General features: G+C 46.0%; 1 protein-coding gene across 1 annotated transcript in view; it reads left to right on the forward strand.

Annotated features, from left to right (window-relative positions):
• FARP2 (FERM, ARH/RhoGEF and pleckstrin domain protein 2) overlaps positions 1-18,903 on the forward strand; it is a 238,283-nt gene that overhangs the window by 1,076 nt on the left and 218,304 nt on the right. The gene's annotated exons all lie outside the window — the stretch shown is intronic.

An 18,903-nucleotide genomic window follows, 5' to 3' on the forward strand; every position in this document is an offset into this window, starting at 1 on the left:
GGGCCTGATGTGTGGCGAGCATCCTGTCTGCCGAGATCTCATATGTACCCCATTGTGTGCTTGATTTCTTCACCAACACTCTACTACGTATGCATAATTTATTCTGTTTACCGTCCACTGACTGTGCTTTTCATGTTATCATTTATATTGGTGCTGTTCAAGTATGTGCATGAGCTTTGGCTACAGTTATGTTGGAACTATGTGACAGTAGGCCAGGAAGGGTTAATAATGTTGTAATAATGACAGTATTGAGGTTGTCGGGGGGAAGGTGGGAACTTCCAAAAAGTCTCTTAGACTAGGACTGCCAGTTGCAGAGCCTTGCTATATAGAACCATTATTATTATTATTTTGAACCTCTAAATAATTGCAGTGTGTTATGCAATGTTTTATCATTCACATCAGTCCTGTCCCCAGTACAGTGTGCATTTAAATTCTGTACAACACACACAGACTTTAACATTAAACTACCAGTAGGTTTTTGAACTGTGGGAAAAACTAGAACACCTAAAGAAAAAACACACAAAGTGGGGGCATATAAACTACACACATATATATCCCATGATGCTTTGAGGCAGTAATGTTATAACTGCTGTACCCCCACAATAATTGTTATTTTAGTTGTGGGAGAAGTGATTTATTAGCATGAACAATGTTCAGGTGAATATATCGCAGCTTCTATTAGTATTAAGCCCGGTATACAGTAGGCGATTAATCTGACGATATATTGTTCCGACACATTTCGGAAAAATATATATCGACCATATAGCTAAGTGTGTACCCATGATCCCGCGGGTCGTCCTGTCATGCCTGTTGCATGCCCAATGGGACGACCCAGGGAATGACTGCATGCATTTTAAATGTGGCTGGCAACGATACATTGTGCAGTGTGTACGGATGGTGTGATGCATGCATGGTTTAGTGTGTACCCAGCATTCGTGTGTGTACATGGAAGAGATTTATCAAAGTTTGAAGAGAGATAAAGCACCAACTCTGCAGCTCCTAAAGCTGGCTACACACTAGAACATAGGTCTGCAAACTCGGTCCTCATTACCCCACACAGTGCATGTTTTGCAGGTCTCCTCACAGAATCACAAGTGAAATAATTAACTCCACCTGCGGACCTTTTAAAATGTGTCAGTGAGTAATTAATACACCTGTGCACCTGCTGGGTTACCTGCAAAACATGCACTGTGTGGGGTCCTGAGGACCGAGTTTGAGAACCACTGCACTAGAATGACGGCCAATCGTTCTGATGGTCACGCTGAATTCCCTTTGGCCTGGACCAGTGGAGATTGGCCGTACACATTTGTTGGACGGAACAACATATCAATCCACCCTTCGTTTACACTGCACTGGAAGATGTTGCTAACGAGTGCTCAATCATGTGTACACACTGCACAATGTAGACGATTTGTTGTTACAAAACAAATTGTCCCGACATTGGTGCAAATTCAGACCTGATCGCTAGGGTGCGTTTTTTGCATCCCTGTAATCAGGTAGTCGCCGTCTACAGGGGGAGGGGGAAATCGCTGTGCAGGTGTGCGTTCACGTGCAGGAGAGCTGCACAAACAGAAGTTTGTGCAGTCTTTGCACAGCCCAGAACTTACTCAGCTGCTGCGATGATCGGGGTCGGAGCTGACTTCAGGAATCCTGCTTTTTTCCGGACACTCTTCAAAAACGGTCAGTTGCCACCCACAAACGCCCTCTTCCTGTCAATCTCCTTGCGCTCGCCGGTGCAATGGGATTTTTCGCACCATCCCGGCGCTCCCCGTAGCGTCTGCGCATTGCAGTGCATGCGCAATTCAGAACTGATCGCCTGATGTGCGGAAACGCACAGCAGCGATCAGGTCTGAATCGGCCCCTTTGTGCAGGTGTGTATCTGGCTTAACTGTGGTGTTTCAAGCACTGTAACATGGCAGTTAGAAACTGTTTAGTACTTCATCTCTCTCCAAGCTTTGATAAATCTCCCCACTTGTCACTAATTCAGTCCATGTTTTGCCTTATAAATGATTGCTACTTTAAAACATTGGGGAAACTTACCAGAATTGCGCATACGCCTGCATCTCTGAAGCTATTACATCCCCGCACCCCGTGTGCCTTTAGTAGTCTCCACATTTAGATGGTATGCTCTTTGGATTGGGTGTGCATTCCTGTCTGCAAGTATTATATACAGCACTGCAGACAGTAAAAGGCCATGTTCTTCTAAAAACAAACATGAATGTTGATCCTACAGTAAAATTGACACCACATGCCCAGCCAATGTAATATTCAGACTATCAGAGGGACTCCGTGTGCTCCTAGCTTTTATTGTTTGTGTTTGGCAGCATGATAGAGAATATTGAAATTGTTAGGCTTGCGCAAAGCTGCGGTAAATTACAGTGCTTGTGTGCTGTGCATCATTTTGCAAACATGACCTTACTGTGCCCAACATTAGAGTCAGCTCATCCAGGCACAAATGCCCCCCTTCTCTGGGCACGTGCATAACAATATTACTTAAAGTAAACCATAGTTGTTGCCTGGTGACCCTGGATTGCAGGAACGGTCACAGGTTTTGAATATTTACAAGGGATCTTTATGTAGGAGTACAGTTTAAAGGTACAGTCCTAAGGCTGTCTACTCACAGGAGTAAGGAGGATGCCAGTGGTAATGGGGTCAGAGGGTAGGTGAGATGAAGACATGCCATCAAACCCTTTGTGTACCTTTGTGTCTTAAAGTTATTTATTGTAAAGGTATTATTTGATAAAGCCAGGCAAGTCATGTTCTAGCATGAGACTGAGAAAACTCCTGCCCTTGGGGACACTTACCAAATGTATTGAACATGGGAATGTCCTTGAGCTATGTTCCAAAGTTCAAAAGACATTACCAGTATCTGTTTTTAATTAAAAGTCTACACTCGCATGTAGAGTGTCGTTCAGTGTGACTGTCTACTGTAGTTCAGGGAGGGTTGCTAGGGACAAGACACGTGTGTGTGTGTGTGTGACATTTTTTTTGCCATTATCCCTTAGTTGCTGAAGCCTGTAAAGATTATAGCTGCACTAACCGTGGTGACAAAATGGTCATGTCCCCGGTTACCAGTATTCTGTTTCCAGTTACAAATGAATGGAGAATAATTCAAACAAAACCGTCTTCTCCCCTTTCTGCCTTGTCCCTCTGGCTGATATTTCACGTTCTGTGTCGGCATTGGCAGTGTCCCTTTCTGCCTACACAGGCTTCTGTCAGATTGTATAGAAAAAGTAAAAGGAACCCAGCCTACCATAAGGTCCCTATTGACTGTACAGGTGTTAGTGGGGCGTGAGCTATGGAATGACTCATCATGGCAGAGAAGTCCCAGGGAATGTGATCATTAACTTTAGTCTGAATGTGTTGCCCCTACATGTTGTTTTTGTGGAAAATGGTAAAACCCAAGGAACTGCCTGGAGACTTTGCTTTTCAACACCATTTCTTTCTGCCTACATGTCCTAGTTTGCTTTGTTCAGCCTTGCATAACATACTTTCTCGTGGGAAAAAAATGACTCTTAATAACACTTCACCTGCAGCTACCTAAAGACCTGGTGGTAAGAGACCATCAATGGGCAGCTTTAGAATGTTCCCTGCATAACAAGGATGTACAGGAACAATTCTATAGTGTGTGAACCTGGCTCTAATCCTATCAAGCGCCCCCTCAGCCATTTACCTCACCACACGTCACTTGTGTAAGGCTGTCGGAGAAAATGTCTGTCAGGCCCGTTATATCAGACCGTGTATGCCCAGCACAAGCTGTAATGACATGTTAGCCATAGACCTTAAAGGAACAGTGTCCCTACATATACAATTATAGAATACTTGCTTATTTTTCCAATTAATGGTGAATATATATATATATATATATATATATATATATATCTACCACTTTAGATATCCTTGGCAGGATATGTCCTGCTCTGGGGGCTCACTCCTCTGATACACTGCAACGACGAGGCGGCACTTGGAGACTTTAAATCAGAGGTTCTCAAACTCTGTCCTCGGGGGCCCACACAGTGCATGTTTTGCAGGTCTCCTCACAGAATCGCAAGTGAAATAATTAGCTCCACCTGTGGACCTTTTAAAATGTGTCAGTGAGTAATTAATACACCTGTGCACCTGCTGGGTTACCTGCAAAACATGCACTGTGTGGGCTCCCGAGGACCGAGTTTAAGAACCTCTGCTTTAAATCATGACACAACGTGTATTAGTGCAATCTCAACGTTTTTGGGGACCACCTCATCAGGATAAATGCAAGTGACAATAAACTGTGTATAAATAGACAAATCTTACCCCTCCTTCATCAGGATTCCCCCACCGGCATTCTCTGCTGGCTACGCCATCCGGACTTCCTGCCCGCCATCCCTGTGCGCATCAGCTGATGCGGAAGTGATGTCGCGGCACTTAGCCGCGTGGACATGAAAATGCTGTTAACAAGATAACACAGCGTTCAATACACTCAAATTCAGTGCGCAATATAACAATCAGATACAGTGCAGTGTATTTATATGTATATAATCCCTCAGACATGGGTGTGTGTGCCCACTGCTGTTCTGAACAGGATCTATGTAATGTTGTTTTGAAAACAAATAATCCAGCCACATTGCTTTTTTTTTTCTCTCTCTCTGCACATGTTATATCTGCCCCCCCCCCTGCAGTACACATGGTTTTGCCCAACTGCCAACAAATTTGCTGCTGCGATCAGCTCTGAAATAGGCCCAATGTGTCATACACCTCCTTGCCAGTCCGCAGCTCCTGGGTCTACTCAGGAGCCACCCTGGGCTGCATTCACAAACCTACTGGGTACTCTGGTAGAACGCCTTATGCCCCCTATGGGACCACCTGTGCCACTACAGCATGTCCCTATGGTAAATCCGCCTTGGGCGGAAAATGTATCTAACCAGCTGCAACAAATAAATCAGTCTTTGGTTAGACAGAAATCCACCAGTTCACTCTCATGTCTCTGGGTCATATAGGCGGGCTACTTCCTCACAGACCACATGGGTGTGGATCATTAGATCGACAGTGTCTAGGTCGACAATGTTTAGGTTGACCACTATAGGTCCAAGAAAAAGGTGATATTGGACCCCTGGCGCACTGTAATCGTGGATGCTGTTTCTTACTCCTATTATTGAATGATGGAGTCAACATGTGCTGATTGTCACACAACACTAGCAATATTTATTAAAACACAATCCCCAGCTGGGAATGGACAATGATATTTAAAACAAACAGATATTAAAACAAATATACAGAAATGCGGTGAATGGAAAGGGACACCAGTGCTTTTATAAAGTGCTTTTCATGCTTAAAAGTCCTTCTTAAATTGAGAAAAAATCTCTCACCATGTTGCATAGCCGCGGTGGGCTAGCTTTAAAGAGATAGCTGGGGTCCTAGGCTGAATGGCCCAGCACCACCGCAGCAGGCGTATCAGCTTACAGTCACCGGTTCCCAAACCTCCACCAAGTCTGTCCTTATCCAAATAACGCGTTTCGGTCTTGTATTGGCCTTTCTCAAAGTTGATCTAACTTTGAGAAAGGCCAATACAAGACCGAAACGCGTTATTTGGATAAAAAGATCCAACTTTGAGAAAGGCCAATACAAGACCGAAACGCGTTATTTGGATAAAAAGATCCAACTTTGAGAAAGGCCAATACAAGACCGAAACGCGTTATTTGGATAAGGACAGACTTGGTGGAGGTTTGGGAACCGGTGACTGTAAGCTGCTATGCAACATGGTGAGAGATTTTTTCTCAATTTAAGAAGGACTTTTAAGCATGAAAAGCACTTTATAAAAGCACTGGTGTCCCTTTCCATTCACCGCATTTCTGTATATTTGTTTTAATATCTGTTTGTTTTAAATATCATTGTCCATTCCCAGCTGGGGATTGTGTTTTAATAAATATTGCTAGTGTTGTGTGACAATCAGCACATGTTGACTCCATCATTCAATAATAGGAGTAAGAAACAGCATCCACGATTACAGTGCGCCAGGGGTCCAATATCACCTTTTTCTTGTATCTATTGCTGGAGATTTGTGTTTGTCTCCTTTGTTTTTGGACCTGGGCAGCACTCTATTCCTTACTGCGCTCATTTGAAAGTACTACCATTTTGTCATATATTTGGACCACTATAGGTCGACAGGGTTGGAAGGTCCACAGGGTTGGAAGGTCGACATGTGCTAGGTCAAAATGTTGACATGAGTTTTTTTGGGGGTTTGTGTCATTTTCTTCGTAGAGTGACCGGGAACCCCAATTAGTGCACCGTGTCCCCTCGCATGGCTCGCTTCGCTCGCCATGCTGCGGGCAAGGTGCCTTGCTCCGCTACCGCTTCACTCTGCACAGATTATTGTTCCAACCGTAGTCCACGTGGATCGTTAAGTATTAAAAAGTTTTAAAAAAAGAAAAAAATTTGAAAAACTCATGTCGACCTTTTGACATGTCGACCTAGAAACCCTGTTGACCTTCCAACCCTGTCGACCTAGTGACTGTCAACCTTTAGTGGTCGACCTAAACATTGTCGACTTAGACAGTGTCGATTTTCAGACCGGATCCCGTCCACATACCTCTCTGATGTTTCATCTGAAGAGGAGGGGGAGCATATGGTCCTGTCAGACACTGAATCTGGTGTTACTGTTGAGTATTCTTCCTTGCAAATTGATGTCCCTGCCTTAGTGGTTGCCATAAAACAAATCCTACAATCTCTGATGATGAGAATTTCACTACTGTGGCAAAGAAAACTGATAGGTTTAAATGGCAGTAAGTGGTTAAAACTCTGTTACCCCATTCTGACCACTTAATGGACATCAGAAGGGAACCCTGGTCTAATCCAGGGAAGAAATTCCCTCTACATAAACTGGCCTTGGCTCGCTATCCTCTCCCTGCAGAGTTATGTAGCAAATGGGGAAAATTCACTGCCTAGTGGATTTTCACATCACCCAACTCGTGGTGTCGTTAACTCTGTCACCACTGTCACCTCACTGAAGGAACCAACAGATAAGCATGTGGAGGGATACCTGAAATCTATTTACTCCCTTACAGGAGCTGTGCATAGACCGACTATTGCTGCCTCCTGGGCTGCAAAAGGTATTGAAGCTTGGGTTCAGTCATTAGAGGAAGAGCTGCCCGAGAATATATCTGACAGTGCCAGATAATACCTGTCTCGCTGTGCCACCGCCACCTATTACATTCAGGAGGCGTCCTCTGAGGCAGGTGTGCTGGCGGCCAAGGCATCGACTACGTCTGTCCTGGCTTGCCGTATTCTGAGGTTGAGGTCATGGAAGGTGGACCTAGACTCAAAAAATACCTTAGAGGTACTCCCCTTCACTGGGGACATTTTGTTTAGTGAAGACCTGAATAAAATTCAGTTAGTAGCTGACTGCTTTCCTCCCAAATACTAATCCTTCTGCACAGAAGGCAAAAGGTACCTCTTTTCGTTCCTTTCGGCCTCAAGGGAAAGCAAAAGGTCAGGCATACATGAGACAATCTTGTGCTCCCAAAACCACAAAGCCCAAGGCCAAACAATCCTGGGCAGCCCCTCAGCCTGCTTCTAGACAAGACGAGCCTGCTGCAAGACGGGGCGGGGACCCCAGGGTGGGAGGCCGACTTCTGCAGTTCGTCCAGGTCTGGTTAAAGAACACTTCAGACGCATGGGTGCTGGAAGTTGACTCTCACGGGTACGCTGTCTCTTTCCTGAGACGTCCCCCTCGCCAGTTTTGCACCACGGTTCTACCTTCGGATCCGTTAAAGGTGCAAGATTTGCAAACAATTGTCAGTTCTCTCCAGAGTACAGAAGTGGTTGTGCCGGTACCTTAGTCCCAGAGAGGCAGAGGTTTTTACTCAACCTTGTTTCTAGTCTTGAAACCAAATAGGTCATTCTGGCCTATACTTAACCTCAAATCCCTGAACAAGTTTGTGAGTGTGTCCAGGTTTCATATGGAAACACTGCGCTCAATTGTACTGGCTATGGAACCTGGAGACTATATGGTATCCCTGGATATACAGGATGCATACCTGCATATACCTATTGCGATGCCACACCAGCAGTTTCTGCGGTTTGCTATTGGCAACCTACATTTTCAATTCCATGCTCTACCATTTGGACTGGCTACGGCTCCTCGGAGCTTCACCAAGGTCATGGCCGTGATGACGGCACATCTCCGTCGCCAGGGGATCAGAATCCTGCCGTATCTGGACGACCTGCTGATTCTGCCAAAGTCCCACGATGTCCTCCTCGGTCATCTGCAACTGATGCTGGCTTATCAATTGGAAGAAAGCCCCGCTGGTCCCAGCTCAGAGCATGGTGCACCTGGGGGCACTTCTGGACACACAGTCAACGGCTGTTTCTGTTTCCAGAAAAAGTCCTGAAACTTCAGGACAGGATAAGATGTTTCCTTTGTCATCCCAGAGTGTCGATACACTCGGCGATGCAAGTACTTGGCCTGATGGTGTCGGCATTCGACATGGTAGAGTACGCTCCATTTCATTCCCGCCCACTACAGAGGTTAATCCTTTCCAAATAGGACGGCATACCTCATCGGATCAGATCTCAGATGATCACGTTGATTCCGGAGGTTCGTCTGTCGCTGACCTGGTGGCTACAGGACCAGCGATTAAGCATGGGCCGTCCCTTCTGGATCCCCGACTGGGTTCTGCTTAAACAACGGATGCCAGTCTGAGGGGATGGGGTGCGGTGTTGGAGCAACACTCGTTTCAGGGTCGTTGGACCACGGAAGAATCACTCCACCCAATAAACATTCTGGAGTTGAGGACAGTGTTCAAGACATTATCTCTCGCCCTGCCTCTGGTACAGAACAGGCCTGTTCAAGTACGAACAGACAACACTACCACTGTGGCATACATAAACCATCAAGTCGGCACTCGAAGCTACATGGCAATGATGGAAGTGTCAAAAATCTTTTGTTGGGTGGAACGCCATCTGCCAGCCATATCAGCAGTGCTCATTCCGGGCGCCCTAAACTGGGAAATGGACTTCCTCAGTCGCCAGGACGTGCACGCTGGAGAGTGTAGTCTTTATCTGGAAGTCTTTCAACTCCTAGTGGACATATGGGGCCTACCAGACGTAGACCTAATGGCGTCTCGACACAATCACAAGGTTCCGGTCTTCGGATCAAGGACTAGGGATCCTCAAGAAGCATTCATGGATGCACTGGCTGTTCCATTGAACTTTTGGCTGCCCTACGTGTTCCCCCCCAGTCTCACTCCTGCCCAGGCTACTACGGAAGTTCAAACAAGAAGGAGGAATATCACTTCTAGTCGCTTCAGCGTGGCCTCGAAGGCATTGGTTCTCAGACCTGCACAGTCTGTCGACAAAGAATCCCCTTCTACTTCCTCAGCGCCCGGACCTCCTTGTGCAGGGCCCTTGTCCCTACCCAGACCTGGCCAGACTGGCTTTGATGGCGTGTCTCTTGAAGCATCACTTCTGAGGGACAAAGGTTTCTCTGAGGCGGTTATCCAGACTATGTTGAAATCCTGCAAACCGGCCTCTGCCCGGATTTATTACAGGGTTTGGAATTCTTACTTCACATGGTATGCTGAGAAGAATTATGATGTCTCTACAATCAGAACATCCAGAATTCTGGCTTTTCTGCAACAAGGCCTTGACTTAGTTCTTCGTCCGTCCTCCCTCAAGGCTCACATGTTTGCCTTGTTGATATGGTTTCAGAGTAAAATTGCGTCTATACCTGACGTTCAAACTTTCACTCAGGGTGTACTTAGGATTCAACCTCCCTGTGTCCCTCCTGTGGCTCCATGAGATTTGACTGTTGTACTGAAAGAGTGTCCATTTGAACCTCTTGAGTCAGCGAACCTTAATGGCTCACTGCCAAGGTCCTGTTCTTGCTGGCTATTGCCTCGGCAAGACGGTTGTCGGACTTAGTCGCCTTGTCCTGTCATCCACCCTATTTGATTTTTCACCGTGACTGGGCAGTTCTACGAAGTCGACCAGGTTATTTGCCTAAGGTGGTGTCATCTGTTCACTTTATCCAAGAGATTGTGGTTCCGGCCTTTCTCTTCAGACTTGTCTTCCAAAGTGCGATCTTTGGATGTGGTAAGGGCTCTCTGTATGTATGTGGAGAAGACTGCCTCTATCAGGAGGTCAGATTCCCTTTTTGTACTGTTTGGTTTCCACAAACTTGGCTGGCCTGAAAATAAACAAACTTTGACCGTATGGATTAGAATGGTGTTTGCACAAGCTTATGTGCAGGCTGGACTCCCAGCTCCTGCTGCTATTAAAGCCCATTCTACTCGGTCTGTAGGACCTTCTTGGGCGGCCCGCCGTGGTGCGTCCACAGAACAGTTGTGCAAGGCAGCTACGTGGTCCTCCAGTGAACACGTTTATTTAGTTTTTATGCCTTTTGATACTTCCGACTCCCAGGATGCTTCCTTTGGACGCCGGGTTCTCATACCCACTAAGGCGCGTCCCCTCCCTTGAGGAACTGCTTTAGGACATCCCCAATATTTTCCTGTGGAAACCAATGTATCCTGATGCAGAAAAGGAGTGTTATGATAGACTTACCATGGTTAACACTCTTTCTCTGGCTGGGTCCACAGGATTATCCACAGGATAACATTGGAATATGGTTGAGCGACAGCGGAAATGGCACCAACACGGTCACAAGCATTCTGGCCTCCCAGGATGCATCGGGGCCTTCACCATATAGTCCCGCCCACTGACTCAGTCAAATCAGTTTTTTGCATGGTACGGCAGGAAGCCGCATGGTCACAGGGCTGCTGAGAGAGCAGCCTCAAGCTTTTATTATTTTATTTTTATAGACTTACTATATTGTTTTTTTTTTGAGCGACTTCTCTTAACAGCGTCTTAAACGCATGCTAGAAAGAGTCGCTCCAACAACTCCTCACCGGGTCGCAACAATGCTTACCTTCGGGTATTAGTGCTGTCTCGACGGGCGTCTGTGTCGGATGTTCTAGCAGGTCCAGCAGACGTAACCAGGCTGTGGCCGGAGCATGGGGAGACGGTGAGTCTATGGACTTCCTCTTACTAGAGGGGTCAGGACACGGCTACACTGATTTAGTGGAGACTACAAACAGTGTGCTGATGCGCCGAACATCTCGAGTGCGACAGCGCTCCGCTCCGGGGATCATAGGCGCCAGGACTAGGTAGAGGCGGCGATCCTGAGAGTTTAAGTCAACAGGGGGATTCAGACGCTCTCCTGGCCGCCCCTCCTCCGAGTTCATGGCCAGTTTCCGCGCGTCTCTCGTTTCATGAACTGAATAACCTCACTTCCGGCTCAGACGCTACCACGAGGGTACTCTGTCGCAGCTTAGACGCTGCGGTTGTGTACACTAGAGATCCCGCCCAGACCATGTCGCAGGCCTTAGCGTCTGCATACACGTGGAAGTCGCTCAGCGTCCGTGTCCGTCAGTGAGCGACCGTGTCTGTTATCAGTTATCAAGAGCGGTAGTGTACATCAGTAGCGTCTGAATCCACTCAGCGTCTTAAAAGCGTATTTGCTTGGATATGGAAGTGTGGTGAGTCTCCCTGTATCCTGCTCTCCGGAGGCAGGGTATACAGTACTAAAAATTCTCTCTACTTCTTAGTATGAATTGTTAATTTTTGGTACCTATTGCATATGAGACCTGTATATTACTGTGTTTTCTGCATGTTATGTTGGAAAAAGAACAAGTTAAAAACAGAAGTACAATTTTCCTACTTATGTATAAGTTGTTATGGAAGTTGTATTCTCATATGACAATGTCTAATGCTTTAACATGTGACTGACTGCTAGTATGTGTGCTGACTTTTCTGTGTAATGTCAGTCCTGTTCTGACCCTCAAATTAGGTGCACTGTGGTCAGATTGATCTCACCTCTATATACCTACATATAGGGTGATTTTCAGTCACAAATTGTGTAGTCAATAACAGATTGTTACCATGTCTGTGAGCAGCAAAAGTGACGAGGAGAATTTATCAAGCACTCCTACAGCCCTAACATGCTTATCTTGTAAGTCAGGGGTAATTGATATGAATCAATTGGTCACTTATGAGGGTTTGTGTGCAAACTGTTTCGCTTTTCAGCGAAGTAAAAAACACAGAGCCACCATGGAATATGTTCTATATCTTCTATAGCGGACAAGTTAACTCCGGTAGCACCACCTCAAGGGTTAGGTTACACTATGAACCCATACATGCAGCTCCCTTCCTATGGCTTGGTTCCAGTAGCCTCTACAAGCAATCAAGGGACAGGTAAGACTAAAGGGCCCTACTCACTTGGCGATGTGCCGCCGAGGTGCCCGACGGCCGATACGGCCGACGAGCGACCCGGCGGCGGGGGGGCAGTGACGGGGGAGTGAAGTTTCTTCACTCCCCCCGTCACCCGGCTGCATTGAAGTGCAGGCAAATATGGACGAGATCGTCCATATTGGCCTGCATGCACAGCCGACGGGAGACCAGCGATGAACGAGCGCGGGGACGCGCATCGTTCATCGCTTAAGTCTCCACACTGAAAGATATGAACGAGTTCTCGTTCATTTATGAACGAGATCGTTCATATCTTTCAGAATATCGCCACGTGTGTAGGGCCTATAAGACAGATACGTCTATGTGGCAGACTACACAAGATGATACAACGGATGATGATACAGTAGTTTTGAATACTCCGTATGATGATCAGTCGCAGAGTTTTAGTTCAGAAGATGTAGCTGAACTTATTAATGCTGTGAAGGCTGTTCTCTCGTTGGAAGAGCCAGCCAAGACAGTGTTGAAAGCTAAAGCACCTGTATTTAAACTAACAAAATCAGTGAAAGCTGAATTCCCAGCATCCGATGAGCTGACGGAAATGAAGGATGAGTCTTGGGCGGAGCCCAGTAAAAAGTATAAGATTCCTAAAAGATGGGATTCTTATTATCCATTTCCAGCTGTGGATTGTTCGAAAAGAGAAGTTCCTCCAAAAGTAGATGCACATGTTCTGCGAATCGTGCATAAGTCTACTTTACCACTGTCATCTACCTCACTAAATGATGTCACAGACAGAAGGGTAGATAGCCTTTTGAAAAATATATTTTTTGTAGTAGGAGCAGTGGTAAGACCTGCTATGGCTTCGGCCTGGGTAGCAAAGGCAATGGGCGAATGGATAGAGGAACTAGAGAATGACATCCCATCTCCTACTAGGGAGCAAGAGGATAGTTTTTGCCGAGTACTTGGAAGAAGCAGCAATTGATGTAGGTACATTTGCTTCTAAAGCTTCAACCTTGAGAGTAGTCACTCGCAGAGCAGTTTGGCTACGTACCTGGAAGGCAGATGCGGAATCCAAGAAAGAATTGGAAGCATTGCCTTTCGTTGGTAATATATTATTTGGAAAACCTTTATCGGATATCCTAGAATCAGAGGCTGAGTCAAAGAAGGTCAGATTTCCGGCTACCTATAACCCTAAGTCCAAGGGTTTAAAATTTCGCTCTTTTCGTTGGCAAAGCAAAGCGAAAGCTAAAGAGGAGCCTAAGCAACCCCAGTTTAAGCCAGGGGTAGGAAGCAGTGGGCTAGCAAAAAGCCAGCTTCCAAGCCTGAACAGAAACCATCAGCCTTAAGAGACGGGCCTCCGCCTGGAGGATTCCAGGGTTGGGGGCCGACTCCTTCATTTTGCACACATATGGCAACAGTCAACAGCAGATGCTTGGGTGCAGAAGGTAGTATCTCAGGGGTATGGGTTCCCATTCAGGAGGCAGCCTCCTCAAAGATTTTTTTTGCACCAGCCCGTCTCGTATAGAGTCGAAGGCCAATGCCCTGCAAGAAGCAGTCCAAATATTTCTGCAGTCAGGTTTGATTGTCCCAGTACCTCCATCACAAAGGGGACAGGGGTTTTACTCCAATCTATTTCTAATCCAGAAGCCAAATGGGTCATATCGACCAATTCTCAATCTGAAAATGTTAAACAAATACATTTGGATCCCAAGGTTCCACATGGAGACATTACGCTCCATAATGTTGGCTATGGAACCGGGAGATTACATGGTATCTCTGGATGTTCGGGATGCTTACCTACATGTGCCCATAGCACTGTCGCATCAGTGTTACCTCAGGTTTGCCATCCTCCAGGAACATTTTCAGTTCCAAGCCTTGCCCTTCGGGCTAGCTACAGCACCCAGGGTGTTTACCAAGATCATGGTGGTTATGGCAGCTTGTCTGCGCAAACAGGAGATAAGAATATTCCCATACCTCGACGGCCTGTTAATCCTAGCACATTCGCAGGATGTACTTTTGAGCCATCTTCAACAGACAATAATTTGTTTACAGAGACACGGGTGGCTCATAAATAGGGAAAAGTCGTCTCTGAATCCGTCACAGCGGATGGTTCATTTGAGGGCCATATTGGATTCAGACCTACAGAAAGTTCTCTTACGAGAGAAAAAGTCAAGGTGCAGGTCATGGTTCAGGAAGTGTTGCACACCCAGACAATGTCAGTCCATGCAGCAATGCGACTGTTGGGTCTGATGGTATCAACCTTCGACATGGTGGAATATGCGCAATTCCACTCCAGACCATTGCAGCATCTTATTCTGAACAAATGGAACGGAAATCATCAGACGATAAAAAAGCAGATGATAAAGATTCCAGTAAACGTAAAAAGGTCTCTAGTGTGGTGGCTACAGACAGACCATTTAAACAAGGGGAGACCCTTTTGGATAAAAGAGTGGCAAGTCCTGACAACAGATGCCAGCCTGCAAGGCTGGGGTGCGGTACTCGGAAGCCTGTGGTTCCAGGGAAAATGGACCGCAAGGGTAAGTCGCCTGCCAATAAATCTGTTGGAAATAAGAGCCATTTACTTGGCTCTAGTTCAGGCAAAGGACAGTCTGCAAGGAAGACCAGTCCGGATTCGCTCAGACAATGCGACGGCAGTAGCGTACCTCAATCATCAAGGAGGAACTCACAGCAAGAGACTGATGGAGGAAGTAACTCCCATTCTAAGATGGGCGGAACTCCATCTCCCAGCATTGTCAGCAGTATTTGTCCCGGATGTACTAAACTGGGAAGCAGATTTTCTCAGTCGACACATTATTCAGGAAACCGAATGGGCACTACACCCAGAAGTTTTTCAGACACTGGTGAACAGATGGGGTCTACCAGAGATAGACCTTATGGCGTCTCGTCTAAACAACAAAGTTCCGAGGTACGGATCGAGAACGAAGGATCCCGGAGCGGTCATTGTAAACGCACTGTCTGTAGAATGGAGATTTCATCTGGCGTATCTGTTCCCCCCAATATCTCTGTTACCCAGAGTAGTGAGAAAGATAAAACAAGCAAAAGGAGCAATGATTCTAATAGCTCCAGCTTGGCCAAGAAGGCATTGGTACACAGATCTGTTGAGAATGTCCGTGGAAGCACCGATACTGCTCCCTCAACGTCCAGATCTGCTAATGCAGGGTCCTTGTTGTCGGTCATCTTGATCGCCTGTCTTTGACGGCGTGGCTATTGAAACCTCTATCTTAGAGGCTAAAGGGTTTTCGAATCAAGTAATTCAAACTATGCTTAGAGCAAGAAAGCCTTCTTCGGCGCGTGTGTCATAGAATATGGCAAGCCTATATTCATTGGTGTACTGGAAAAAATTTGAATCCAAGATCCTTTAAAGTGTTCAAGGTTTTTGGATTTCCTTCAAGCAGGATTGTATAAAGGGTTGAAAGTTGCTTCCTTGAGAGTTCAAGTATCAGCGTTAACTGTATGGTTTCAGCGAAAGATTGCTGATTTACAGGATGTACGTACTTTTTTTCAGGGAGTAGTACATATTCAACCTCCATTTGTTCCTCCTGCAGCTCCCTGGGATTTGTATTTAGTTCTTAAATTTCTCCAGGGTCCTCTGTTTGAACCACTTAAGAGAGCAGATCTTAAATGGTTAACAGCTAAAGTGCTTTTTTTACTGGCAATGGCGTCAGCCAGAAGAGTGTCAGATTTAGGAGCATTATCGTGTAAGTCTCCTTTCCTAAGTTTTTTTCCAGACAGAGCAGTTCTCAGAACGAGATCTAGTTATCTTCCAAAGGTGGTATTAAAGTTTCACCTGAATGAAGAGATTGTAGTCCCAGCTTTTCGGGTATCGGGACTATCTGCGGGAGAAGCGTCACTGGACGTAGTCCGAGCTTTAAGAATCTACATAGATCGTACTAGTGCCATCAGAAAAACAGATTCTCTCTTCATCCTCTACGGATTCCATAGAAGAGGATGGCCTGCCAGTAAACAGACGCTGGCGAGATTGCTCCGAATGGTAATATCAGAAGCTTATTCTCATGCAGATCTCCCTACTCCGGCTAATGTCTCTGCACACTCTACACGTAAGGTAGGTCCTTCTTGGGCAGCACAACAGGGTGCTTCAGCAGAACATATATGTAAGGTAGCCACATGGTCTTCCATAAACACATTCATTAGACATTATGCCTTGGATACTTTTGCCTCTCATGACGCAGACTTTGGGCGAAAGGTCCTCCTGTGCAATCAGGAGCATCCCCACCACTAAAATGGCTTTGGGAATCCCAACGTTATCCTGTGGATAATCCTGTGGACCCAGCCAGAGAAATATACGTTATGGTAAGAACTTAACGTTGATAACGTGATTTCTCTTATGTCCACAGGTATCCACAGGGATCCCACCCTGACGCATCTGATTTGAGGATCTTTACAATCACTAAACCTCTTCCTTCTTGTATGGAAGGGTGTGCATGTGCGTTCTTATCGCCTAAACAGGTCTCTACCTGATGTTCCTGCCTAAAAACGCTGTGGAAAGAACTGATTTGACTGAGTCAGTCGGCGGGACTATATGGTGAAGGCCCCAATGCATCCTGGGAGGCCAGAAAGCTCGTGACCGTGTTGGTGCCATTTCCGCTGTCGCTCAACCATATCCCAATGTTATCCTGTGGATACCTGTGGACATAAGAGAAATCACGTTATCAACGGTAAGTTCTTACCATAACGTATATTTCTGCGAGGTACATTGGTTCCACAGGGCGCCCGCCCTGACGCACCCTGCTTGTTTGGGTTTGTATGGCATTAGCCGCTGGTACCTTCTCCTGTCGTGAGAATGTGGTTCTGTGGGGTCGATTCAATTCGGCAACAGATGAATAGCACCGGGAATTAGCTCCCGCCGCTATTCAATTCAGCTACTAGTTACAACAATTGTCGGGAATTCTTCTCTCACCCCTGGGGGGTGATAGAAGAAAACCGGCAAAAGAGCTGCCGCGAGGCTGATTCTGTTGGGAATCGGCATCACCACAGGTAGTTAAGTCGGAGAATGCCCGTTCTCCCGACAAAACTACCTGTTAAGTCGGCGAGAAAGGGCATTCGCCGACTTTTAACTTTAGCTGAATTGAATAGCGTTGGGAGCTAATTCCCGGCGCTATTCATCTGTTGCCGAATTGAATCGACCCCTATGTGACCTCTACCTTCTCTCTTGCCTGCTCCTGCATTGGACTGGTTAACAAAATTGAGCTCTCAGTGCCTGGAGACAGAGTTTATAGGGGAAGCCCAAATGCATTCTGGGACAGCCTAAAGCTTTAGCCTGCTGGTGCCTCTGGATCAAGATCCTCTCTACACCCCAATGTTTTCCTGTGGAACCAATGTATCTCGCAGAAGAGTGTTAACCATGGTAAGTCTACCATAACACTTCTTATATATAATATATAGTTGTGTTTTCCTTTTTTTAATATGTATTTCCATTCTATCTTCATCCCTATTAAATTGTATTGAATGTGTGTATCCCAATGGTTCCATACTTTCTTTAAATCACTGCGCCCTAGAGTATCAGATTTTTTTCATAGCACCCCTTGGCCAAAAGTTTCTTAATGAGAATTTTTTTTATTGTAAATTGTGTGAGGGACAGGATTCGCTTCTGTTTATCCACATATGTTGTGATTTGAAGCCACAAGCACTGGTGTTGCCTATCACATTGAATATAAATAAATGTAAATGTTCCTGAACAACCAACCCAGGGCACCCCTGCAAGTGCCCCAAGGCACCCTAGGGTGCCACGGCACCAGGTTTGGGAACCTCTGATGTAACCCACTGTAAATTGCCACTGAGCAGAAAGGATTTGTTTTTGCACTTAAATTCTCTTCCTATATTTATTCAGTACCTTTAAATTGATGCAAATCTGTAGATGTTTGTGTGGATGACCCACTAATTAGTTTAATCACTGCTGAGAGTTAATGATCAGATAATCCAGCATCATTACTGTAAATGGACAGATTTATAAAGCCAGCTCTTGCTGTGAAGTGAATCTGAGGCTACAAAGCTGAATTAAGAAGTTCCCGGTCTTTCTATTAATCACTAGAAATGTTAGTTACATAAATCGGGGTACAGTCAATATACCGGTTGTCGGGATCCCGGGATTCAGAAAACCGACAGCCCGTGAAATACAGACAGCTTGTGAAATACCGAACACCCAGAATCTCGTCAAACACTGGTTATTCCCACGCCACCGAGTGGGAACAGAACCTGTGGCCGTGAGTCACCGGGACACATGCGTGGTGAGTGCAGCAAACCACAAGGGGACTCGCTTCCGAGATTCCAGCAAACGGGATGCCACTGGTGGTATAGTGACAGCCGGCATCCCGTCTGCCGGGATATCATGTATTCCCATAAATCTGTGTGTGATAACCAGCTCATGGACATGGGTTGTACTATAAGGTCTAAATTACAAGGCTTTGTTTTTCACCAATCAGCTAAAGCATTTCAGACCAGAAGATCACCAACTTTTCATAAGCAGGGCCCTCTTCCCTCATGTGCTCATCCTTTTCTTACTTTAATAATCCTCAACTGCCCAAATCCCGCAGTTTTGTGGCCACCTTGGAACTTATCTCTATGTCGTTTACTGGTATAGTTATGTTTAGTTACCCTGTACTTGTCCTATATGGTCTTCAACTGTAAGTCACTGTTTTCATTATGTGC

Source organism: Pseudophryne corroboree, chromosome 4, assembly GCF_028390025.1.
Source record: "Pseudophryne corroboree isolate aPseCor3 chromosome 4, aPseCor3.hap2, whole genome shotgun sequence".
Classification (NCBI taxonomy): domain Eukaryota; kingdom Metazoa; phylum Chordata; class Amphibia; order Anura; family Myobatrachidae; genus Pseudophryne; species Pseudophryne corroboree.